Source organism: Phascolarctos cinereus, unplaced genomic scaffold (assembly GCF_003287225.1).
Source record: "Phascolarctos cinereus isolate Bilbo 61053 unplaced genomic scaffold, phaCin_HiC Scaffold_4;HRSCAF=312, whole genome shotgun sequence".
Classification (NCBI taxonomy): domain Eukaryota; kingdom Metazoa; phylum Chordata; class Mammalia; order Diprotodontia; family Phascolarctidae; genus Phascolarctos; species Phascolarctos cinereus.
In genome coordinates, this window is record NW_027555847.1 from 416,573,385 (window position 1) to 416,595,204 (window position 21,820).

General features: G+C 35.9%; 1 protein-coding gene and 1 non-coding gene across 2 annotated transcripts in view; one reads left to right on the forward strand and one right to left on the reverse strand.

Annotated features, from left to right (window-relative positions):
- The window catches only part of FBXL7 (F-box and leucine rich repeat protein 7), a 480,554-nt gene that overhangs the window by 264,802 nt on the left and 193,932 nt on the right, over positions 1 to 21,820 (forward strand). The window lies entirely within an intron of this gene.
- On the reverse strand, positions 13,488 to 13,592 carry LOC144457266 (U6 spliceosomal RNA). Its single transcript, XR_013486588.1, has one exon. It is a non-coding gene; the product is annotated as a U6 spliceosomal RNA (small nuclear RNA).

Here is a 21,820-nt window from a genome sequence, read left to right on the forward strand (position 1 = left end):
AAAATTATGAGTCACTGAAAAAGCAATAAAAAGAAACAGTGAGTATAAATAGTCTATAGCATATTACTAACAGTGGATTATACAAAGTGGCATAAAAGACATCAGGAAGATATATTCCTAGAAAAAGAGGTAGGAAAGTCATGGAGTGAGAATGAGAGAGTAAGGGATAACAGATGTATAGCATGTTGCACTGATACTTATGTAATATCAATAGAACAATGGGAAGCTGCTGGCTATCCCCCCTGGACAACACAGGACAAGAAAAGGTAGGTTAATTGTAGTCTGAAACATTCAAGTGAATAGCTACATCATGAGATCACAAATCCATCAAGGTGTTGAATATTGAACATCTTTTGGCATGCCAGCAATGGGTGCCCTATTCCAATGAATACATCTGGCTTTTGAGTCAGGAATATATGCTATAGTATGTTTAAAACATCAATATTCTGGTTTAAGACAATCTCCTATGAGTTTAGGTAGACTACAGCAATCTCTGACTAAAAAAAAAAAAACCTGAGTTTTTGTAACTGCCTATTTGAAGACCAGGTTTTTTACTACAGTGACCCATGAAAGTCCTTCCCTAAGACACTGCCTGATAGAGTTAGCTGAATTTATTTAATATTACCATATTGTATTCAGTACACTACTATCTCATTAAGGATAGGGTGAATAATGTGTCTTCTGGCGCCATTAGGAGTTGCTGTGCTCAATGTGTGTGTGAGAGAGAGACCTGACTTAATTAAATTTACAAAAAAATTATCTGATAGATATCTTGTATGTTGAATTTGTTTTTAAATGTGGTGTATACCAGATATAGTTACAGAATAAAATTCTTAACTAGAATGTAGAAAAAAAAGAATATCATAAATCATGTCATTGAATATTGGTATTTAATCCAAACTGGCTGATAATTCCCAGCTACAGAAGAAGAAGAAGAAGAAGAAGAAGAAGAAGAAGAAGAAGAAGAAGAAGAAGAAGAAGAAGAAGAGGAAGAAGAAGAAGTAGTAGTAGCAGTGGTGGTGGTGGTGGTTTGGTCAGGTTCTGAATGTATTGTGAATAATTGAATATTTCCATTTGTCATTTGTACTCCTGCAGACCTTGCATATTGATAACCTATATCCCACAAAAAAGCATGCTGATAAAGTTGGTTTCCCAGAGACCAATCATATAAATTATTTTCCCCTTTTATGACCAGACATCAAAACAATAGAATTTGGGTATCTGTTTTTAACATGAGTTCTAATTACTCATTTACAAATAAAAATTTTAAACTTAATCTGATTTTAAATTAACTAATATATATTGAAGTATAAAATGCAAAAAGCAATGGAGAAGGCTTTTTTGGAGGATGACCATTAGAAAACAATACCACAAACACATTATTTTAGAAATAATGAAAAATGTAATAAAAAAACCCAACCTATTTTGTGTGTTTGAGTAAGATTTAGTTCCTTAGTTTAAAACTACATTGCTGATTTTGTGAAGAAAAAGAAAATTAGAGGATTAAAAAAAGAATTTTGAAACAAGAAACATAGAGGTTGATATTTTTGTTTGCTTGTAATTAAAAGGGATTATCTACTTTTTTATCAGTGTTACAAGTACTAGCAGAATACACTGATATAACTCCCTATGCTTCTCATAGCTCTGAGTAATGCCTCCTGATACTACTGCTACTACTACAACTACTACTACTGCTGCTACTACTACTACTATTACTACCACTACTACTCCTTCTTCCCTCATCAACTTTCACTTAGACTATTTAAGTAGCTCCCTGCCTCAGGTAACTCCCCACTACAATCTATCCTCCACACAGACAACCGAGTGGTTTTCTTTTTCAAGCACATTTCTGACTATGTCATTCCCCTCCATACTTAATAAACTGTAGCTGCTCCCTATTGCCTCAGAGATAAAATCTAAGCTCCTCTCTTTGGTTTTAAAGCACTTCACAGCTTGGCCACAGCCTGCCTGTCTAGTATCATTCATCAGACATTTTCCCCAATGCAAACCATAGGGTCTAGCCAAACTGGCTTTCTTTCAGTTTTTCAAAATACATATATAATACACATACATGTATATATTGTGTCACTCCATAGAATGTGTTTCTTAAAAGAACAGGATGCTTTATTTCTTATATCTGTATCTGTGGGGACTAGCACAGAACATGTACAGAGAAGGCATTCAACTGACGGGTTGATTTACTGATAAAGGGGAGTTAGTGATACATGCCACTTTATATCATATGCGTGTGACACACATGTACACACATATGTTTATAAAGTTATGTGTGTAATCTGTTTAAAGAAATACCAGTAAAGCATATTCTTCTATGTTAGTGATATACTGGGCAAAATATTGAAGACATAAACCTCCTTTTACTTTTTGTCTTGCCAATTCAACAATGTAAATAATTAGAACAATATATGTAAATTAAATGTTTGTGGTACACTGCGAGTACAGGCACTGACAGAGAGTAGGCTCGTGCTTGTTTGTTGAATTGAATTGTATTAAGATGTGTGTAAAACAGACATGGGAAAACAGAAATTTAGGAAGGTATGGACCTATAATTCCATTGATATAAAAATATCAGTGTGGAAATATCTTAAACCAATGTAAATCAGCAACTTCTCTGTAACTTCCAGTCCCAGAGCATTGCCTGAGACAAAAAGAGTTTTAAATGACTTGCCCATGGGCATATAGCTAGGATGCATCAGTCCCAGAACTTCCTGACTCCAAGCCTAGCCCTTTATTTACTATGCATGCCACAATGCCTCTTATATGAATTACGGGAATTTTTTTTAAGTTAAACAAGAAATCTTAGTTTATCATGGAGCCCATCTAAAATCAGATGGAAAGCTTGTTCCATTTCCAACAGCCAAATCTGAGTTTTCATTTTGCTTCTGAGAAGTTATTTCTACCATGTACTTTTCCATTCATGCTCAGATTATGAGAGAGCTGAAAATATTTTTATTCTTTTTTGTTGATTTATGATTAAAGTAAAAGGAGTAGATTTCTCAAGACACACTATGTGGCATGTAAAATGCAATTAAGTTTGATGAGCTAGGAACAAACAGGAATTTCCCAAAAGGAGATTCAGCTTTTTATGCAATATCAGAACTTCACATTACTACAATTCAGTGTTCCTTTTTGATGTCAGCCGTGAGACAAGACAAATCTGGTGCCTATGATTATTAGCGTCTTAGGAGACATTAATTTCAATCAGTATGATCATTTTATTTGCCTTGTTGGAATAAAAACTTAAGAGATTCACAAAAATAGGGAAATGATCAGGTCATGATTATCTTAGGTAATATCAACACTTTATTAAAATAACAAATGTTTTCAAGGGCAATTGTGTTAGGGGAAGCTTTGATTAAAGAAGGAGGTCTTGGGCTCATGGATTGGAAAGGACCTTAATGGACAGAGTCCAATCCCCTTATCTTACAAATTAGGAACCTTGGTTTCAAAAAGTGTATGACTTGACCAGAGTCAGACATCTAGTGAGTGGGACAGGATTCTAACTCAGGTCTTCCTGACTCTCACTACAGGATTCTATACACTATACCACCACTTGAAAAAGAGATATCATTGAAAGGCATCTATGGATTGCAAAATCATAGTTTTAGAGTTAAGACCATAGGGGCATTGGATTTTACCCCCTCATTTTATGGATTAGGAAACTGAGGCTGAGACAGTTCAAGGTACTTGCCCAGCGTCATACAGGTAGTAAATTTCAAAACAGGATTTGAACTCAATTCTCCCTGACTCCAAGTCTAGTGTTCTAAACATTCTACCACCTAATAGCCAAGGACAACAAAGGACCTTGAAATTTCAATTAATTTTTGGTGGGATGGCAGAGCTTGGGAAGGAATCATCAAAGCATAGGCTCTGTACCAAAATTCAGTGCTCATGGGACAGAGTGGAGTAGAAAAAAAAAATCAAATTTCAGGTTCAGCTACCCACTACTGTCACTTTAACAACTATGTGATACATAGTGTTTCATAGAATGAATGGACTTTTTGAGCATTACAAATGCTGGTAAATTGAGATGAAGATTTTTCCCTGATATATTGAACCTCTGAGTATGTTTACAGAAGAGGAGAGAGGTTCATGTTTCAGTTTCTGATTCCCTGGAAATGACTGGCAGAAGTCCTTTCTTGGCTCAGCTCTGTGTACTTTATGGTGCTCTGTACAGAGACTCTGGGTGCCAGAAATAACAATCATGTCAAATTGCACTTCATGGTTGAAAAAAGTTATCTCTGTCCAACATGTTTCTATTCTTAATGAAAAAAATGTATGAACAGATATATGAATTTACTTGCTATAAGCCCTGTTGGTGAATCTTTTGAAATCTTTTTACCATGCTGTGTTTGTTTTCTTTTATTTTTGTTCCCCAAGATATATAATTCAGTATTTGAAAGTTGGTTCTGGTGAACATAACCAAACACTTCTTACATTAATCCTGCAGATATGTTTGTTTATTCATGTCCAATACCCCCATTCTTTCTATTTCTGTTGCATGTACCTAAGACCTGTCAATAACTCGCCACTGTTCTGTGGTTTAAAGATCTGCAATTTAGGGTATGAAGAGAGATATATGATTAATCAAATGAGCAAACAGACAATTTTGCACATGTATCATGATTGTATCAAATAATATGTTATAGATTATTTTATATGATAATCTATCATATTCCATAATTCAAATAAGGCATCCAATATTTGTTCTTGGTCACCTATATTTTATTCATGCTTTCATTTTATGTAGTTTATTTTTAGAGAAAATTTAACTCTTTTACATTGTATCCCACATTAATTTCTTCTTTCTTTCTTTCTTTTTTTTTTTTGATATGGAGTGTTTGTAAGGCCAGTTTGTTAGTGTATGGGCCACATTCCAAATTCTGATTCTGCATAGGAATTAGGTCCAAAATTATAAAGAATTGCTTGTAAATCTTAAAAATAAAGTCAGTAATCATTTGTCATCTGAACATACTAAAATATTGTAAAAGATATTGTATAAATGTTTGCTTATAACTATACACATATGCATATTATATGTGTATATATGTGTGTGTTTATTAAGTAACTACTACACACTAGGCACTGTAGATACAAATATAACCCCTAACTCCCTACACTTAAATAAGGGAAGACAAGAAGTATGTGTGTGTGTGTGTATGTATACACAAGCATGCATACATACATATATATGTATACATATACATATATACACACATATATACGTGTGTGTGTGTGTGTGAGAGAGAGAGAGAGAGAGAGAGAGAGAGAGAGAGAGAGAGAGAGAGGGAGAGAGAGAGAGAAAGAGAGGCAGACAGAGGAAAGAAGAAAAATTTCTTTTTCACAAAATATTTGTCCTGTCTGAAAATACTTCTGAAATCAAAATGTAGAGACAAATAGGATTACTCTTTGCCTTTATTCTGCTGATAAGCAAGGAAGTGGGGGCTTTCAGGGTATCACCTATCCTGGTTTAGAACACTTCTCATTTAACTGTATATTTGTTTTACTTTTAGCTAAAGGCATGGCTGTATGTGTCCTACATTTAAAAAATAAATAAATAAAACAATACCATAAGGAAAATGACAAGTAGTAATGTCTTCCTGAGTTGCTAGTGAAGGATTACTAAACCACTCTGTTTGTCCTCCCTCCCAAGAATCTATCAGACAAACCATATCTATTTGTTTTTGTTTTTGTTTTACATTTCACTTTAGGAGAAAAAAAGAATAGAATGTAAGATCCTTGAGAACAATCAATTCATTTTTTTTCCCTTGTATCTCCAGTGTCTAGCACGGCAGTTTGGCACCTAATAAGGCCTTAATAAATAAATGCTTTTTGACTGAGCGATTGGTTGATTGAGCACCCTAAAGACTGGATAGCTAATTTGATAAATTATTGTTTGCAAAGGGTTGTGACAGATAAGGGCCTAGTATGTTATCCTAGATAGAAAATATTTATGTCTAAATTAAAAAAATCCTTAAAATGTGGTAAAGGAACAATGAAGAACTTTCTACACACTTCGTATCACACCACATTTATAGCTACTGGCTTCTAGTCATAAGCTCTTTTACTATGATGGTCTTGTTGGAATGGGGTAGAGGAAGTTGTAACACATCTAGATATAATCCATCAGGAAGATTACAAAACACAAAACAGAAGGCATTTTCTTACCCTGTACAGAACTATGAATATTCCATCCTTGAAATACTATATACAGCTCTTATTGTTGTATATCAAGAAATATATATGAGAAGGAGGTGGGGGAAGGTGGAGAACCCAATTATAATAATTAACAGAATGGTTGAGGAAGAGAAATTGCTCTATATGGACATATTAAAAATAATTGGGATTCTTCTATCTAAAAAATTAACTATTGAGATAAAATTTTATTGGAGTCAATGAAACTGTGGAGCATTATGGTTAGGGTAATCACAGACTTGTTTACACATCTTAGCATATTATAACCAGGGAATTTCCCTTAGAGCTTGAAACAAATAAATTCAAAATCTATAAAAGATAGCACAACACTGAAAAAAGTTATTGAGAATCAGGAAACCTGGGTGTAGCCCTATCTCTGCTACTAATAGCTTTGTAATTGCACAAACCACTCTTTTTTTAAAATACGTTTCTTCATTGTAAAATAAGGAAGTTGAACTAAAAAAGTGCCCTTTAGTATTAATATTCATTGGTTTATAGTTATTCTGTGATTGAACAGGTTGAGTCTCAAAATTTAAATACCATCAAGTAACAATTTAGATAAATTTAAATCTGACAGCATTCATTCCCTCATAGATTGAATAGAAGTTAAGGAAGGCAGCAATAGCATGAGAAGTCTCCAGCTGAAAGGAGTTTGAGTAAGGCTGGAAGACCTTCCCTAGGTGTCCATAGCTTGGTTTATAACATATACATAGCTGGGAAGCCCTCAATGTAGTGAGAAAACTGAATCCACCTTCTTCATCTAGCTTGGCCCTTTGTCTCATATATGGTACCAGACTCCTGCACCTGAAATGAGAACCTCTTTTCTCTGCACTTTCCTATTGGACTTTGCTGTAAAGTTTCTGATTTGTTTTCCTTCTCTCACCTCTAATGTGGCCTCCTACCCCCTACTTGCTTATTAACCCATTTGATTAATTCAAGAGACACCATGGTATAATAGAATGGTGGACTTGGAATTAGGAAAACCTGGTTTCAAATACTTGCGTGCATACTAGCCTGTTGTGTGACCCTGAACAAATCATTGAACTTTTCTAAGCCTCAGTGTCATCATCTATTAAAAAAAAAGGAAGGGGGAGATAGTAATAAATATCTCACAGAGTAGTTGTCTACCTGTCTCAAGTCTCTCTCCACTCCAATCCATTGTCCATTTAGTAACCAAAGTGATTTTCCCAAAGCTCACATCCAACCATGTCAACCCCCTGCCCCACTCAACAAACTCTAGTGGTTCTGTTTGGCCTTCAAACCCCTTCATAACCTAGCCCCCTCCTCTTTTTACAGTCTTTTTATATCTTACTCCCTACTATATATTCTTAGATCCAGTGACACCGGCCTCCTGGCTGTTCTGTGATTAAGACACTCTCTCTGCTCCAGGTGTTTTTACAGCCTGTCCCTCATTCTTGTAAAGCTTTCCCTCTTCAACTATGCCTACAGGCTTTCCTAACTTCATTTAAGTACCAACTAAAATTCAATCTTCTAAAGGAAACCTTTGCCAAGCCTCTTAATTTTAATGCCTTCTTTCTTTTAATTATTTCTTCTTTATCTTGTATATAGGTTGGTTGCACATGTTATTTGCTTGTTCTCTCCCCTATTGGATCATGAAGTCCTTGAAGGCAGGAACTGTCTTTTGCTGCACTTACCATAATGCCTGGTACATAGTGGGTGCTTAATAAATGTTCATTGATTGTTGATTTGTACTGCTTGGCTTAATAAATGTGTTCCATGTAAAAACCTATGAGATATGTTTTGCATATGTCATTATCCCCATTTTACAGATGAGAGCAGAGATGGAAAGTGATTTGTCTTGGGTTAATAATTAGAGGCTCTAGTCCAATTAAAAGAAGGTGTATTCAGGAAATAAATAAGATCAGAAAAGAATGTAGGGTGAGAAACTTAATATATGATGCCACCATCATCCATTTTCATAGATGGTTTCCTAGTTAAAATGTGTCTTCGGGATGCAAATCATAAGACTCATGGCAGTCAAGAATATGATAGAGCAAAATAAGGCTTTCGCTGCCTTTATCAACCATGTCTGTTTATTTGAAATTGAACATCTGTTAGAAATGTATAGCTCAAAGAAATATCAATCGATAATGAAATCACCCCCCTACACACACACACACACACACACACACACACACACACAATGTTGTAACCTCACTAATTACAGAAGTTTCCATATTTTGTCTTTATATCCTCAGGACCTAGCATGGTGCCCTGAATGTAGGTAGAACTCAATAAGTGTTTTTAGTATTGTTAAAGAGCCTTAAACTGAATTTCTTGAAAGCTGGTTTTAGTGAGACTGGAAGAGATAAGGAAATAAGTAACATAGAGAAAACAGAGTGATAGAGCATTCAGTGCACCAGAATGTGGGTTCAAATCCCATCTCTGATACTTACTGCCCACATGACCTTGTGCAAATCACTTAACTTTCCCGGGCCTCAGTTTTCTTATTTGTACAATAAGGAGGTTAGATGATCTCTAAGTTCCCTTTCAGTTCTAGATGTGTGATCCTCTGAAAGTATGAGTATCTGAAGGAATGGAACTAGGAAGAAAAGCTAGTCTGAAGAGAAAGGAGGCAAAATTTATTACCTTAACAACCTCACTAAGCCAGCTCTGTTTGGAATCCATTACTGATTTAAAATAACAACACTATAAATATAAATGAATGTTGAGTGGCACATGTTCTTTGAATTCACCAAATTATTATAATTCAAAAAAGAGAAATGGAAGAGAAAATATTTGATTTTTTTTCTCTATACTATTTCCTTTTGCTTCTCAGCAGGTGTAGAACTTTTCAAAGGCTCAGTAGGACTGCAGGAGAGGTGTATGAGTTGAAAGCAAAAATGACATTTGTTTTAATTCTGTTCATGCTTTAACCAACTTTTTAATCAACTCTTTAGCCAGATTCTTAAAGGCTCAACTAAGGGGCACATTTGTGTTCCCAAGAACACACACATATCTCTATTTTGGCAGTAAGCATATACTAAGAAAAGAGAGGGAAGTATTTTTCAAGTAAACATGACATGATCTTTTCTGCCAGAGTGCCCCTGGTCAGACAGCTGCTGTACTGCTGCATTGGGCTGGTGAAGAAAGAAGACATAAAATGGGAGCTGGACCAGATGATCCCTAAGGTTCCTCCTGACTCTAACAGTCTATGATTATATGGCCCCACAATGTAGCCTTTGGATGCATCCCCACTGAGACAAGTGCTATTATTTGCCACATCCTAATTTCTTTTGGCAAAAGCCTGAATCCAATATTTTTATTCTTATTCTTTTTATTTCAGGAAATCGACAAACCCCAAATACCAAATAATGTTATGTTCGTGTCTGTGGGTTTTGCCAGGAAAATCACTTGTGATTCTGTACTGGGGTGCTGATGCAGGGCTGATGGCTGCCCGCAGCTATGGAAAAGTAACACTGCAAAGTCACTGAGGGTTGGCTAATAGACTGTAACTCTCAGGATATGGTTTAGTGGAAATGAATGCCATTTCCCTTTGAGGAAGACAGTCCCCCTGCTAATGATATAGCTTAAATAGTTATTTATTTTGCTCACACTGGGGACTATACACTTGAGTAAATGGAAAACCATCTTAAAATGTTAAGCCTTAACCTCAATCCCCTCTCCCAACTACCCTGAACAGTAATTCCCATGGCTATTCTTTACAAGTCCCCAATTGATCACGGTTCTTTAGTCCTCTACTTCCCTTTAAAAATGAAAATTCATTTTAAACTTCATGTGGTCAGTTGGGGAGGCTGAAGCTGGCAGATTTGTGGAGCTTGGGAGTTCTGAGCTGCAATGGGCTAAGCTGGTCTGAGTTTGGCATTACAATACTAATACCCAAGTTAGTGCAGCCTGCCAGGTTGTTTGAAGAAAAGAAAACCAGTCAAGGCAAAAAACTGAGCAAGTCAAAGCTCCCAGGCTGTTCAAGAGAAGAATCAGAACCACGAGCAGCCCCAGCACTTCAAGGACAGAAAAGAAATGGAGATACTGCCTATATATATTTCTTCATCTGTAAAATCAGCTGGAGAAGGAAATCACAAACCACTCCAGTATCTTTGCCAAGAAAATTCCAAATAGGCTCACAAAGAACTGAAGAACAACAACAACAATCATAGTAATAAACAGCATTGGGTTATCATTTCTTATCATTTCTCTGCTCCAGAAACTTTCATAACTGTTGCCTCTATGATAAAATACAAACTGCTGTTTTGTTCAGTTTAACTGTTTTACAAAATATAGGTATTCACTTGAAGTTATTGTTCCTTTAATAAGCAATGTTCTAAAACCACTGGAAGATTACAGAGGTTACTAAAGAAGGGTAGAAAATACACTTCATCACCACTATTATTGTTTAATCTACCTTTTGGGTGGAGTTTGCAATGATGTCTGACAAGAGAAACTTTTTTTTAATTGGAAAAAAGGCAGGAATGCCTATGGACATGTCATGGACATAGCTTTCCTTTCCTTGCTGTCCTTAGGTTTTGTTCTGAGAAAAAGATTAAAATAAGAAAGGTGGAAGGAAAGCCAAATGTTCCCCTATATGAGCAACATAAGCATTGCCTGGGAGTACTAAGAATTCAAGTCTATGGACTGATTGGTTAGTCATGTCCAACTCTTCATCACTCTGTTTGGGGTTTTGTTAGCAAAGATACTTGGAGTAGTTTGCCATTTCCTTCTCCAGTGGATTAGGCAAACAGAAGTTAAGTGACTTGCCCAGGGTCACACAGCTAGTGAGTATCTGAGGCTAGATTTTAACTCAGTGCACTGAGCCATCTAGCTGACTGAAAACTGCCTATTAAATCTATGGTCAGAATGTTTTGGTTCTTTTCCTACTGCTCCCTGTGTGATTTGTGTAAGTTATTTAGCATCTCTCAGCTTTGGTTCTGTATGACAACATCTGATGACTCTCAGTCCCTTTTTAGCAATGCATCTTATGTCTTTTGGCCTCAAACTGTTTGCAAATTCCAAAGCCAAAGGAATACATACACCCCCAGAAAAACTTTTGCTTTCAAAATGATTCAGGGTTATTTTTTTTTTAACTTTGACCCTAAGAAAAATAACAGGTTTATATTAACAATTACTGAATATCTGTTGGCGTTTATCGTGAAACTGTAGTGGGTGACAGATTTCTGTTGGCTTTTTTGTTTTCTGATCTAGGGCTTCATGATAGCATTTTAATCAAAATGGCATATGTTTGAGGATGAGGATGGTGGGCCTCTTCAGACTAGAGCTTTTTTTTTAATTTCTGGAAGTGAAGAACTCTTTTATTCCTTAGATGACTTTAGCAATTTTTTTCCAAATATTTTCTTCATGGGAAGGCAGTGGTGGCATAATAAGGAAAACTAAAAAGTTATCTTTAAAGAAGCCTGCTCCTGGTTCTGTCATTTATAGACTGTGGGGTCTTGGGTAATTCTAGGGCTTCTGCTTCCACATCTATAAAATGAGGGGTTTGGTCAAGGTGATCATTGCTCCACTCAAATGCTATGAAATGCAACCTTAATCAATGCTTAATATTAATTTCATTTTAAAATGTTGCTGGAGAAGCTTACACAATTGAATCTGTGTGATTTTCATTTGATTGTAAACTCCTTGAGGGAAAGGATTGCCTTTCTTTTTTTTAATTTGTATTCTCAGGGCTCAGCATAGTGCCTGGCACATAGAAGATACTTAATAAATGTTAGTTAAAATCAGTTTAATTGTAATTGTAGTCCCTTTTTTACTTTGTTATTCATGCTTTAGAAAAGCCTAGTTATCTGGGCCATGAACTCACCACCACTGATTTAGTGACATCTACCTCATTTTCAGGCATATTACCTTGAGGAAAATAAACAGCCTTTGAAATAACAAAACCAAACCCATAACATAATTATAGACACCAAGAAGTGGACATTAGCCAAATTCATTCCTCAGCTGACTTTAAACTTTTTTCGGTTTAACAAAAAATGTGGAAAAGACAACAAATGTTAGTTTTGAAATTAAAACTAGATTTATATAAACTCATAGAAACAAATGATATCGGTATTTTCTAATCCCCTCCAAGAGTGCTGCTGGTTTTCATTTAGAAAGATGATGTTAATGATTTATCATCAATAAGATATATGTGTTTGGGTATCAGAATCTATAGTCTATCACCTTTCCCCCTTGTGACCAATAGCACTTGTTTGGAAGACAGCTGGCTGGGGTTAAGGGTGATCTGTATTTGTGCAAGGGTAATGGGCATACATACATATAACCTTTTTCTTGTTGATAATGCCTTCTAAATCAGTAGCTCAATTCAAAACACATAGCTATTTTATGAGTACAGCCTTCTTCTATTTGAATTACTAAAGGCTATTTTTTGTTGTTGTTTTACTTCTGAAAAACTTCCTAAATAAAGGAAAAGTATTGAAGTACACTTTGTAGCCAACAATCTGCTAGTAAAAATTTAACAGTCCACTGGGGGTTGAGGGGATATGTACACAAAACATTTTTTTAAGTTTAATCTGTTGTTAACATTTTCTCCCTCACTTTAAGTTTAGATAATCATAGATAGATAGACAGAGAGGCAGATAGATAGATAGATAGATAGATAGATAGATAGATAGATAGATAGATAGATAGATAGATAGATAGATGGATGGATGGATGGATGGATGGATGGATGGATGGATGGATGGATGGATGGATGAATAAAACAAGTCTTTCTTTGTAGTGTTTGCTGATTCCAAAGTGCAAATGCTTACATTGAAAAGATAACAACCAGCTTTCAATAGTTGGTTTGAACTGGCTCCAGAACACCCCTCTTTGTAGCCAATTGACTCCAGTTTTGAGGTCCCTGCTCATTAGAAATAATTGTCATTGTATAAATCCCAGTTAAATAGGAAGCTCCACATAGAATAACTTTTTTGTGCAGTGAGAGCTCTATAAATAATTGCTGAATGAATGGTTCTAAGTGGCATAATACCAACTAAAAATGGACATCCCATTTTTAGTACTTTTTTCTGTTAGCACACAGTCGAACATAAAAACATTCTATATTTTAGGGGAAACAATGTGTTTACCTGAAAATATTATATCGTGAGTTGCCATAGCCTTCCACCATCCACCTCCCAAAAAAATAATCGTCATTAAGAACCAACTTTCTGGAGTTGAGCATCCATAGCTAGATTGGTACATTAGGCAGAACCAAATTCAGTGCCTTTGGAAACCCTTTGGGAACCCAAGGTCACCTCCACTTGTGGATAAGGCATAAGAGTAGGACTTTGTGGAAGAAAAATATAGGACATTTCACAAGTATGTGTGTCATCCTTGGCCAGAGTAGATTCTAATCTTCTCTATATCCTTCCAGTTATAGTCTATATGCCACTGAAGTAAATTAGAGGTTGCCAATACTAAAAGAAATATTTGCTTAAAGATAACCAGATATCAATTCAAATGAGGTTGATTCTAGGCATAAAGTATTATCTTCAAACCTGCAATGGTTTTCCAGAATAGGGGGAGGTTTTATGATTGGTCCTTGTTGTTGACTAATGTCAACTATGATGACTAATGCTTATTGATGGTAGGATAAATAAACTAGGAAAACTGGACCTAGACAAGTGTAGGAATAGTTCAGATTTCAGGACAGAGGAAAAGCATATAGTGATGGTTTTATAAAGAATAGGCACCCAGAGATGGGGATCTGAAGGTAGGCACCAGACTTGGAGATCAGTTCATTTTGAGAAAAATCCTCTGTCAAAAGCCCATACTGAGTCCAATATCTGGGATATGTATCCATATGCCAGAGTCTGCTAGGCAGAAAGTCAGCTTAAGGACAGATGCTAGAAACCAAGTCATGCAGATACTGGGTTCATGATCAGGAAGTCCAGTTGTTGGAGGAACTGTTTATGATACAGGATCTCAGCGCTAGTGGAACAAGGAAGTTACTAATTTACTACTGAAATGGAATGCAATATGAGGATTTTGTCATAGGGAAGTCAGTAACCCAATTGTGTAGTTATCCAGGTCACAGAAGGACACACTGCTAGACTGACTCCATGCTGAGCTGTTGATCTAAAGCTATTTATATTCATATTAATTTGTATTGGTCTCAGAACCTAACACAGGATCAAACCTCCAGGTGGGATTCAAGTGGTCCCAGATGTGGGAGTTTTGAGGGAAGCAGGGATACAAATGGCTAAGCAGTTTATTAATTAACAAATCAAATATCTCACATTATTTTGTTCCTTTTGTTATTATTTGCAATTGATTTCCAGTTATTTCAGCTATTGAAACATGAGAATCAGTGCTTTTATGTGGTGTTCTGAATGATTGCTCAGCAATCATTTCACCTAAAAAAAAAAACATCAGATGGAAAATGGTCAGTTGATACATGACTATAGATATGAATACACACACACACAGAGTTATAACCAAGACTATCAGAGGCTTGTCTTGTGCAAATCAACCCTGTGATCTGATGTGGCAATACTTCTTTCATATAGCAGCGAACATAATAGTGACCTTCCCTGCAAGGACTCCATTTTATATGGCAGAGTTTTCATTCCAGGACTTCTTTTATACTTACTGCATTGGTTAGAACTTTAGAGATTTCTTCTGTTGAATTAGGAAATGTGGAAAGATGGTGCTGTTTGTTTGTGTCCCAAGGAAACCAATACCTCTAGTTTGTCTGCTCTGTCTATGAGTGGGTGGCATGAAAGGCATGAGACCACCTGATCTCATTTTTACACCTGCCTTCTATTGAATCAAAATGTGACAGGGAAGTTAAGTCTGAGGCTTCAAAGGACTTTAGGCAGGCCTTGACAATGGTTGAGATCTACCCACTCCATTAGAAAAGGTAAGTTCATTGAGGGCAGGAGTTTTGATTTTTGTTTGTTTGTTTGTTTATCCACTGTGCCTAGCACAATAAATACTTCGCATATAGTAGATGCTGAATAAATGTTCCTGTTATTTTTTTACCCAGTATTGCTACTTCTGTGGTCTAATACCAAACAGAACCATTCTAATCTCTGTTCCATCTGATAATCACCCAAATACTGGAAGAGAGCTTAGGGGAGAGGAAAGAGCAGCTGACTTATAATCAACATGAATATGGGCTCAAATCCTGCTTTTAATATTGAACTACAGTAGGGTGAAAATACTAAAATAAGAGAAAACATGGTTCTTGACCTCCGAGTCCTTATTGTGTGGTATGACTAAAACACATAAGCAAAATAATCAGAATTTATAGTAGCATGGTTCTCTAGAAAGAAACACGGGCATTTTGATAGAGGACCAGGATTCAAAACTTGACAGGTACTTGCTAAATATCCTTGAGATAGACATTTAATTTCTCTAAACCTTAGCTTCTTCATCTATAAGAAATAGAAAATATAGTATAGATACATATAGGCATATTTTGAGGATCAAATGAGATTTTATTTATATTACGTGCATGTGCACACACACATATGTATAATGCTTTAAATGATCAAGTCTTAGAAATTATATCCTCACTAAGAATTATCTTGTCCAGGCTAAATGTCTCTTTTTGGCCTGGTGTTGCGGCCATTTACCATCCTGGTTGCCGTTTGGATGCTCTTTAACTCTCACACTGACTACCTAGGATTCAGATATTTCTGACTAACTACACACCTGATCAAGACCAGTTTTCTCAGTACTGACATGCTGATGGTGGATTAGATGCCATTTTGTATGCTGGTAGCAATGCTTTTCATTATTCTAATGGGAATTAAGAATTAACTGTTCTTTAACACACTAATAAATGTAGGATCATCCGAGCATGGCTTATGGCCTTAATTTGGTGATAATAGTATTAACATAGTAAAGACAAGTCAAAAACAGTTAGGAAATGGGAATATTATCTAGCATTTAATCAGCTAATGTTTGTACCTTGGATGAAGCATCTTTAAGTAGCATGTAACTAATATTACCATTATAGTAAAACATTTTTAATTAAAATTAATTGGAAAGGGGAAGGGTAGAAAATCATGCTGAATTTTAGAACATTTGCAAAAATTGCTAATTTTAGTATTTGCTAGTGTACATAGTTCAGAGTAGTGTTGCTTTTGGCTAATAGAAAATATGTAGGGGCAACGAAGTGGCTCAGTGGATAGAGTACCAGCCCTAGAGTCAGAAGGACCAGAGTTCAAATCCGGCCTCAGATACATATAATCACTAGTTGTGTGACTCTGGGCAAGTCACTTAACCCCAATTGCCTCACATAAAATATATATATATATATATATATAAATATATACATATACACACACACACATATGTATATACATATATATAAAAATATATATACACACACACACATATATGTATATACATATATATGTGTGTGTGTGTGTGTGTGTGTGTGTGTATATATTTATATATGATCAGAATCAATGTACCCTATTGCCGAATATGAGCAGCAATCCACTTTGGGTTAGATGACATGCATTGGCCAATATGTTGGGAAGAGGGTTTCTTTGTCTCTATCAGTAAATGCAAGACAATGAAGTTAATGACTTTAGGGCAATAGTGAAGAATGATTTCTTGACCTCACATTACTAAGGAATGTTTCTCTGGGCCAAATTTAATTAGCAAGTATAAAAATCAATGTTCCTGGAGGCCAGGGCTTTCAAGTACTCACAGAATGTTCTAACTGCCTTGAATATTAGGTTCTATCAAATATTTGTCTACATTTCTTGTGGCTTCACTAACCCTTAACCTCAAGGGTGAGCAGCATATTAAGGCTAAGAAAGAAGAGATTTTGCTCTTTGCTTGGCTCACTTTACTTCCTGTAACCGCACCTGCATTTTCCCAGCAAGTCTCTTATTGAAATGTTGAACCAAAGGAGCCATTTTAAATTTATGAGACATTTCCTGTTTTGTGCCCATGGGCACCCACAGTCTGTATCTTGTGCCATATTTGGCTATAAACTTGATTTTTTTTTTTTGTTCTCCTGCCCCACCCCCCTTTGGGGTTTCTTTGATTGCCATTGGCTCACTACATACACAGCTGCCTTGCTTTCTTACTCAGATCATAGTTGAGCTGGGGTCGTGAAGCCTGATGTAACCCAGAAACGCATAAATTCAAGCCACAGAAAAGAAAACTGGTGGCAATAAGCAGCTCATGTGACTGGTGAAGCTCATTTGCAGAAGCTAGAAAACCTGAATTATATGGTTTTCCTTTCTTGTGCATAGGGGCTGAAAAGATGCTTCCCAATACAATACATTCTGTAAATCCCTGATCCCACTCTCCTGTTCCAAAACTTATCCATTGTGTTGCAAGAGAAATGCCTCCTTTCTTTCTGATTTGTGAGAAGGAAAAAAAAAAGCAACAATGCATTTTTAAAAACTTCTTTCAATTATTGTTAATCAAAATTTAATGTCTTTCTTCATTTTGACTCAGGAGCTGATAATTGTGGGATTCCCTGAGAGTATTTACACTGTATCCCAAGCCAGGATAAATTCAATTAATGGTTATTTAAGTTTATTCAAAATCCAAGTCTAGCACCTATTCCCTACTTAAATATATGTATCTTTAATATATTTTAAAACAACATTTTTTCCTAAAGCGGGACTGATCCCAATATTAATTTTTTTTCTTTTTCATTTCATTTTGGATTTTTGTTTTTGTTACTGGATTCCATTGGATTTTCTCATGTTTCTAAAGATGAATAAGAGGGGGGCCACCAGGGAGCTACACACTTTGATGTGCTAAAAAAAAGAGTACTATGTAGACTTCATCTCATTAACAACAAAAACAAAAACAAAACTCCATCACATTGGCATGTATAGCTTTGTTGACCACTTGCTGGGTTTTTTGTTTGTTTTGCCCATTTGGTTGTTATTGTTCTGGCAGCTGAATTCACTCTGCTGACCTGTGGCAAGCCGTAGAATCTAGCTTCTGTGCATTAGTTATTAAGGTGGCTTTAGGAATGCCTGGTCTGCTTTGAGATTTAGAACATGATGGGGTAACCTGAAAGATCATTCTGCATCCATCTACCCTAATAGAATTTTCCTGGGTTTAGGCTGGTTCAAAAGATATTAACAACCTCAGTTGCTAATGTTGCTGGAACTTGTTGGTTCTAGACCAGCACTGACAATGGTGGAAGAAGACTAGCTTCTGCAACAGGGGACCAAGAGCTCCCAATTGATGAATTCCCTGAGCCCACAGTGGAAACTTTGAGAACCAGGGCTTCCGACACAGAGCCCTTCACTTCCAAAATCATTCATAACTGAAAAGCTAAAGGAATAGCTGGGAAATCCCTGATGTGCTTAAAAATCTGCCCTGGGGAAAAATATTACCCATTCCCCCCCAAAAAAAAAACCCATATGCTTCTGTCTACATTGAATAGAGTTATTTAGTTTTTCTACAAATTTAGGAAATGACAATACAAAGTCAGAATATCTAATGCTTTGGGTTTGGAGTAAATACTTCTTTATTTCTTTTAATGGGATGCAATGGCGGCAGATCCTCCGATGAAGTGTTTAATTAATTAAACAGTCTTTTGGCTGATAGACTATCTTCTGCAATTACTTGTTCAGGTTTACCTTAAAAATAATATCTTTTCAGGCCAAATATTCACTGATTAGCATTAAGACATCAAATCCAAGATAACATGAGCAGCTGCTTTAGAATTAAAACCATGCCACCAGCAAGTTATGTGTAGGTAACCAGAATTAACCTCCCTTATTAGCACCAAGAATGTATGTTTCTCAGAAACGGGTGGAACTTCTTTTTCCTAAGAAAGTATGGATTTTATGAACATTGAATGTATACAGACTTCAGCCTTTCTCTTTATGGAGAGTCATTTCTAAGACTGTCTTTGGTTTGAGTCAATCTACCCTTTCAGAATAAATTTATTAGATCCTTTGAGCAAAACTGTTTTTTCTCTTTGTTGTGATAAGCCTTTTTACAGCACCTGTCATCTATTCAAGTAGAACTTTGCTCCATACTTTGATAGCAGCAGGAGCTCTGAGAAGACCATGAATCTGTCTGCTTAGTTAGATGGCACAGAAATCAGGGGAACCATGAAAATATAGATGCCATTCCAAATATGGCCTCTAGGATACTACCTTTTCTTTTATCTACAATGCAAGAATTGAGTGAATCTAGGAAGCCCTTAAACGTGTTTAACTTGTTTCATTCAATGGACTATTGGTCTGTTTGAGAACTGGTTTTAGTGAGTGGACATCAGTAGTTTGAAATGACTTAAAAGTGATCAGTGAAAATATTTGATCTGCATGTTGTGATATTCTACATTTTTAATGCTGATATTCTGATATCTGATTTAAGGTCACAATAAATGCTGGTTTTGCTTCTTTCTCTCATGGTTTGTCAATTTTTTTATTCTATGGATTATTATCAGAAGCTCCAAGTAAATTGATACAATGAGTTTAAGGAGTAAGTTGCCATGAGTAAACAAATGATCCATACAGTTCATATTACCTAATTTGTGTTTCATTTCTTCCATTAGTAGCATACATACAGCAACAGGATATGTCAAAGACTATTTTTCTCCTAAAATTATCTATGGATCCAAGGTTGTTGTTCCCCGCCCCCAATATTTTCTTTGTGAATTTAAACACAATTTTAAGTTCAACATAATGCAATTAACCCTAAATAAAATCTCATCGTTCTACTTTGAGGATACGCTATTATGCTTAATGATGTTCTAATGTATTGCCTCTTCTCATTTATATGTCTTTCTAATAGCTTTTTTTAAAACCTTTTTGAGAAAAAAGTCCTTGGGGACTTTTAGGGCCCCTCTCAAAGCTAGCGATTGTTCTGTTATTGTTACTTTTATACTCACTCTTTTAATTTTTTTTGCTAAGTAAGAGAAATTAGAGAACAAGAATGTTAAGGGAAGGAAAGTATTTGGAACAGTTTATAATGAGGAGTTTTATGAGTAACTATGAATAACCAAGGGTAATCCAGGATAATGGTATATTTTGCCTAATGGATATTGCCATTGGCCACTTGATCTGGTATCTAGTGGATGTAGAAGTGGCATGGTCAGAACTGTGTAGATATGCCTACACTAATAACTACACCCTACATTTCCTCCCTGTTCTTTAGAAGCTTGATGTCTATGTATTTTCATCTAAGGCTAGGTGGCACAGTGGATAGAATGCTGGGCCTGAAGTCAGGAAGATTCATCTTCGTGAGTTGAAATTTGTCTTCAGACTTAGCTGTATGACCGTGGGCAAGTCACTTAATATTGTTTGCCTTAGTTTCCTCATCTGTCAAATGAGCTGGAGAAGGAAATGGCAAATCACTCCAGTATCTTTGCCATGAAAAGCTCAAATGGGGTCATGAAGAGTGGGATGCAACTGAAACAACTGAACAACACATTTTCATCTAACCAAAGGGATTCATGGATGTGGGAACTTTTACTTTTTCAAATTTTTTCTTAGCCTTTAACTAGGATTTCTTTACTATAGAGGAGTTAATGAATTCCTTATGTGGATGGTATTGGTATGTCTATGTTGGGCGCTCATTTTTGCCTAGGTACATATGTTTTAAAGATGAAGGCTTTGAATGGTTGTACTGAAGAAATCCCCAAAGGAGCAGACTTGCTTTCTTTCCTAAGGTATTTCATTTGAGGAAGTATTCAAAGAGTATTTTTAATAGATAATATTAGCTTACAGGTTGCCATGCTTAAAATTGGCATTATACTAAGTGACACATCACGGTGAAATAGAACTGCTGTTCTCAGATAACTTCCCAGGAATGGATGCCAGTATTTCTAAAAAACTGGATCCTAACTACCATACTCCTTCAAATCCTTTCACCACTCAGTTAATAAAACTGCAGAAATTGCCACATAAGAAGAAACCTGAGAGTCTATAGGTGAGCAATAATTAATTAACAGCTGAATTCATTAGAAATGATAGATTAATAAGAATTGAAGTTAAAATTTGTTTTATGTTCTCTATATTGATTCACGCATTACTGACACTCAATAAATACAAATTACATAACCAGTTCAGGAGAGAAACATTCTCTCTTGGGCCTCTTTATATTCTATTTAGTACTTTCTATTTTCCAAGAGCTCTCTCATCACAGCTGCTAGGCATTTATCACAACATACTTGTAAAATGTTAGCAGTTTTCCTCCCATTTTACTGATATTAACTCAGAAATGAAAAGAGTAAAAAACAAATGATATCATCCATAAGTAATTATCAGGACTAAGAAGAAACTCATAAGCAACGGTGTTTAGCTTATTGATTGAGAGGATTCATCCATTTCTAAGGAAGTTAATCAGCAATAAAGTGGCACACACAAATAGGGTAGGAAATTTCTAGTTAAGAAACTTCTCTCCAATGCTGATAGGCCACTGTTCTTCAGCTTTTAGCTATAGAGTGCCTGGGGTACTGAGATGCTAAAATGGTTAGCGAATGATCCACATGTCACACAACCCATATGTGTCAGAGACGGCATCTGAACCCTTAGTTTTTCCTAATGCTGAGCCTGGCTCTCTACTGTGCAGCTCAGCAAAACAAAAGGCAAACTTCATCTCTATTTTGTTTCCTTTTCTTAGCAAACCTCCTATTGTCTCCCCCTCCCTCATCTCAACCAAATAAATGCCCAGACTATGAGTT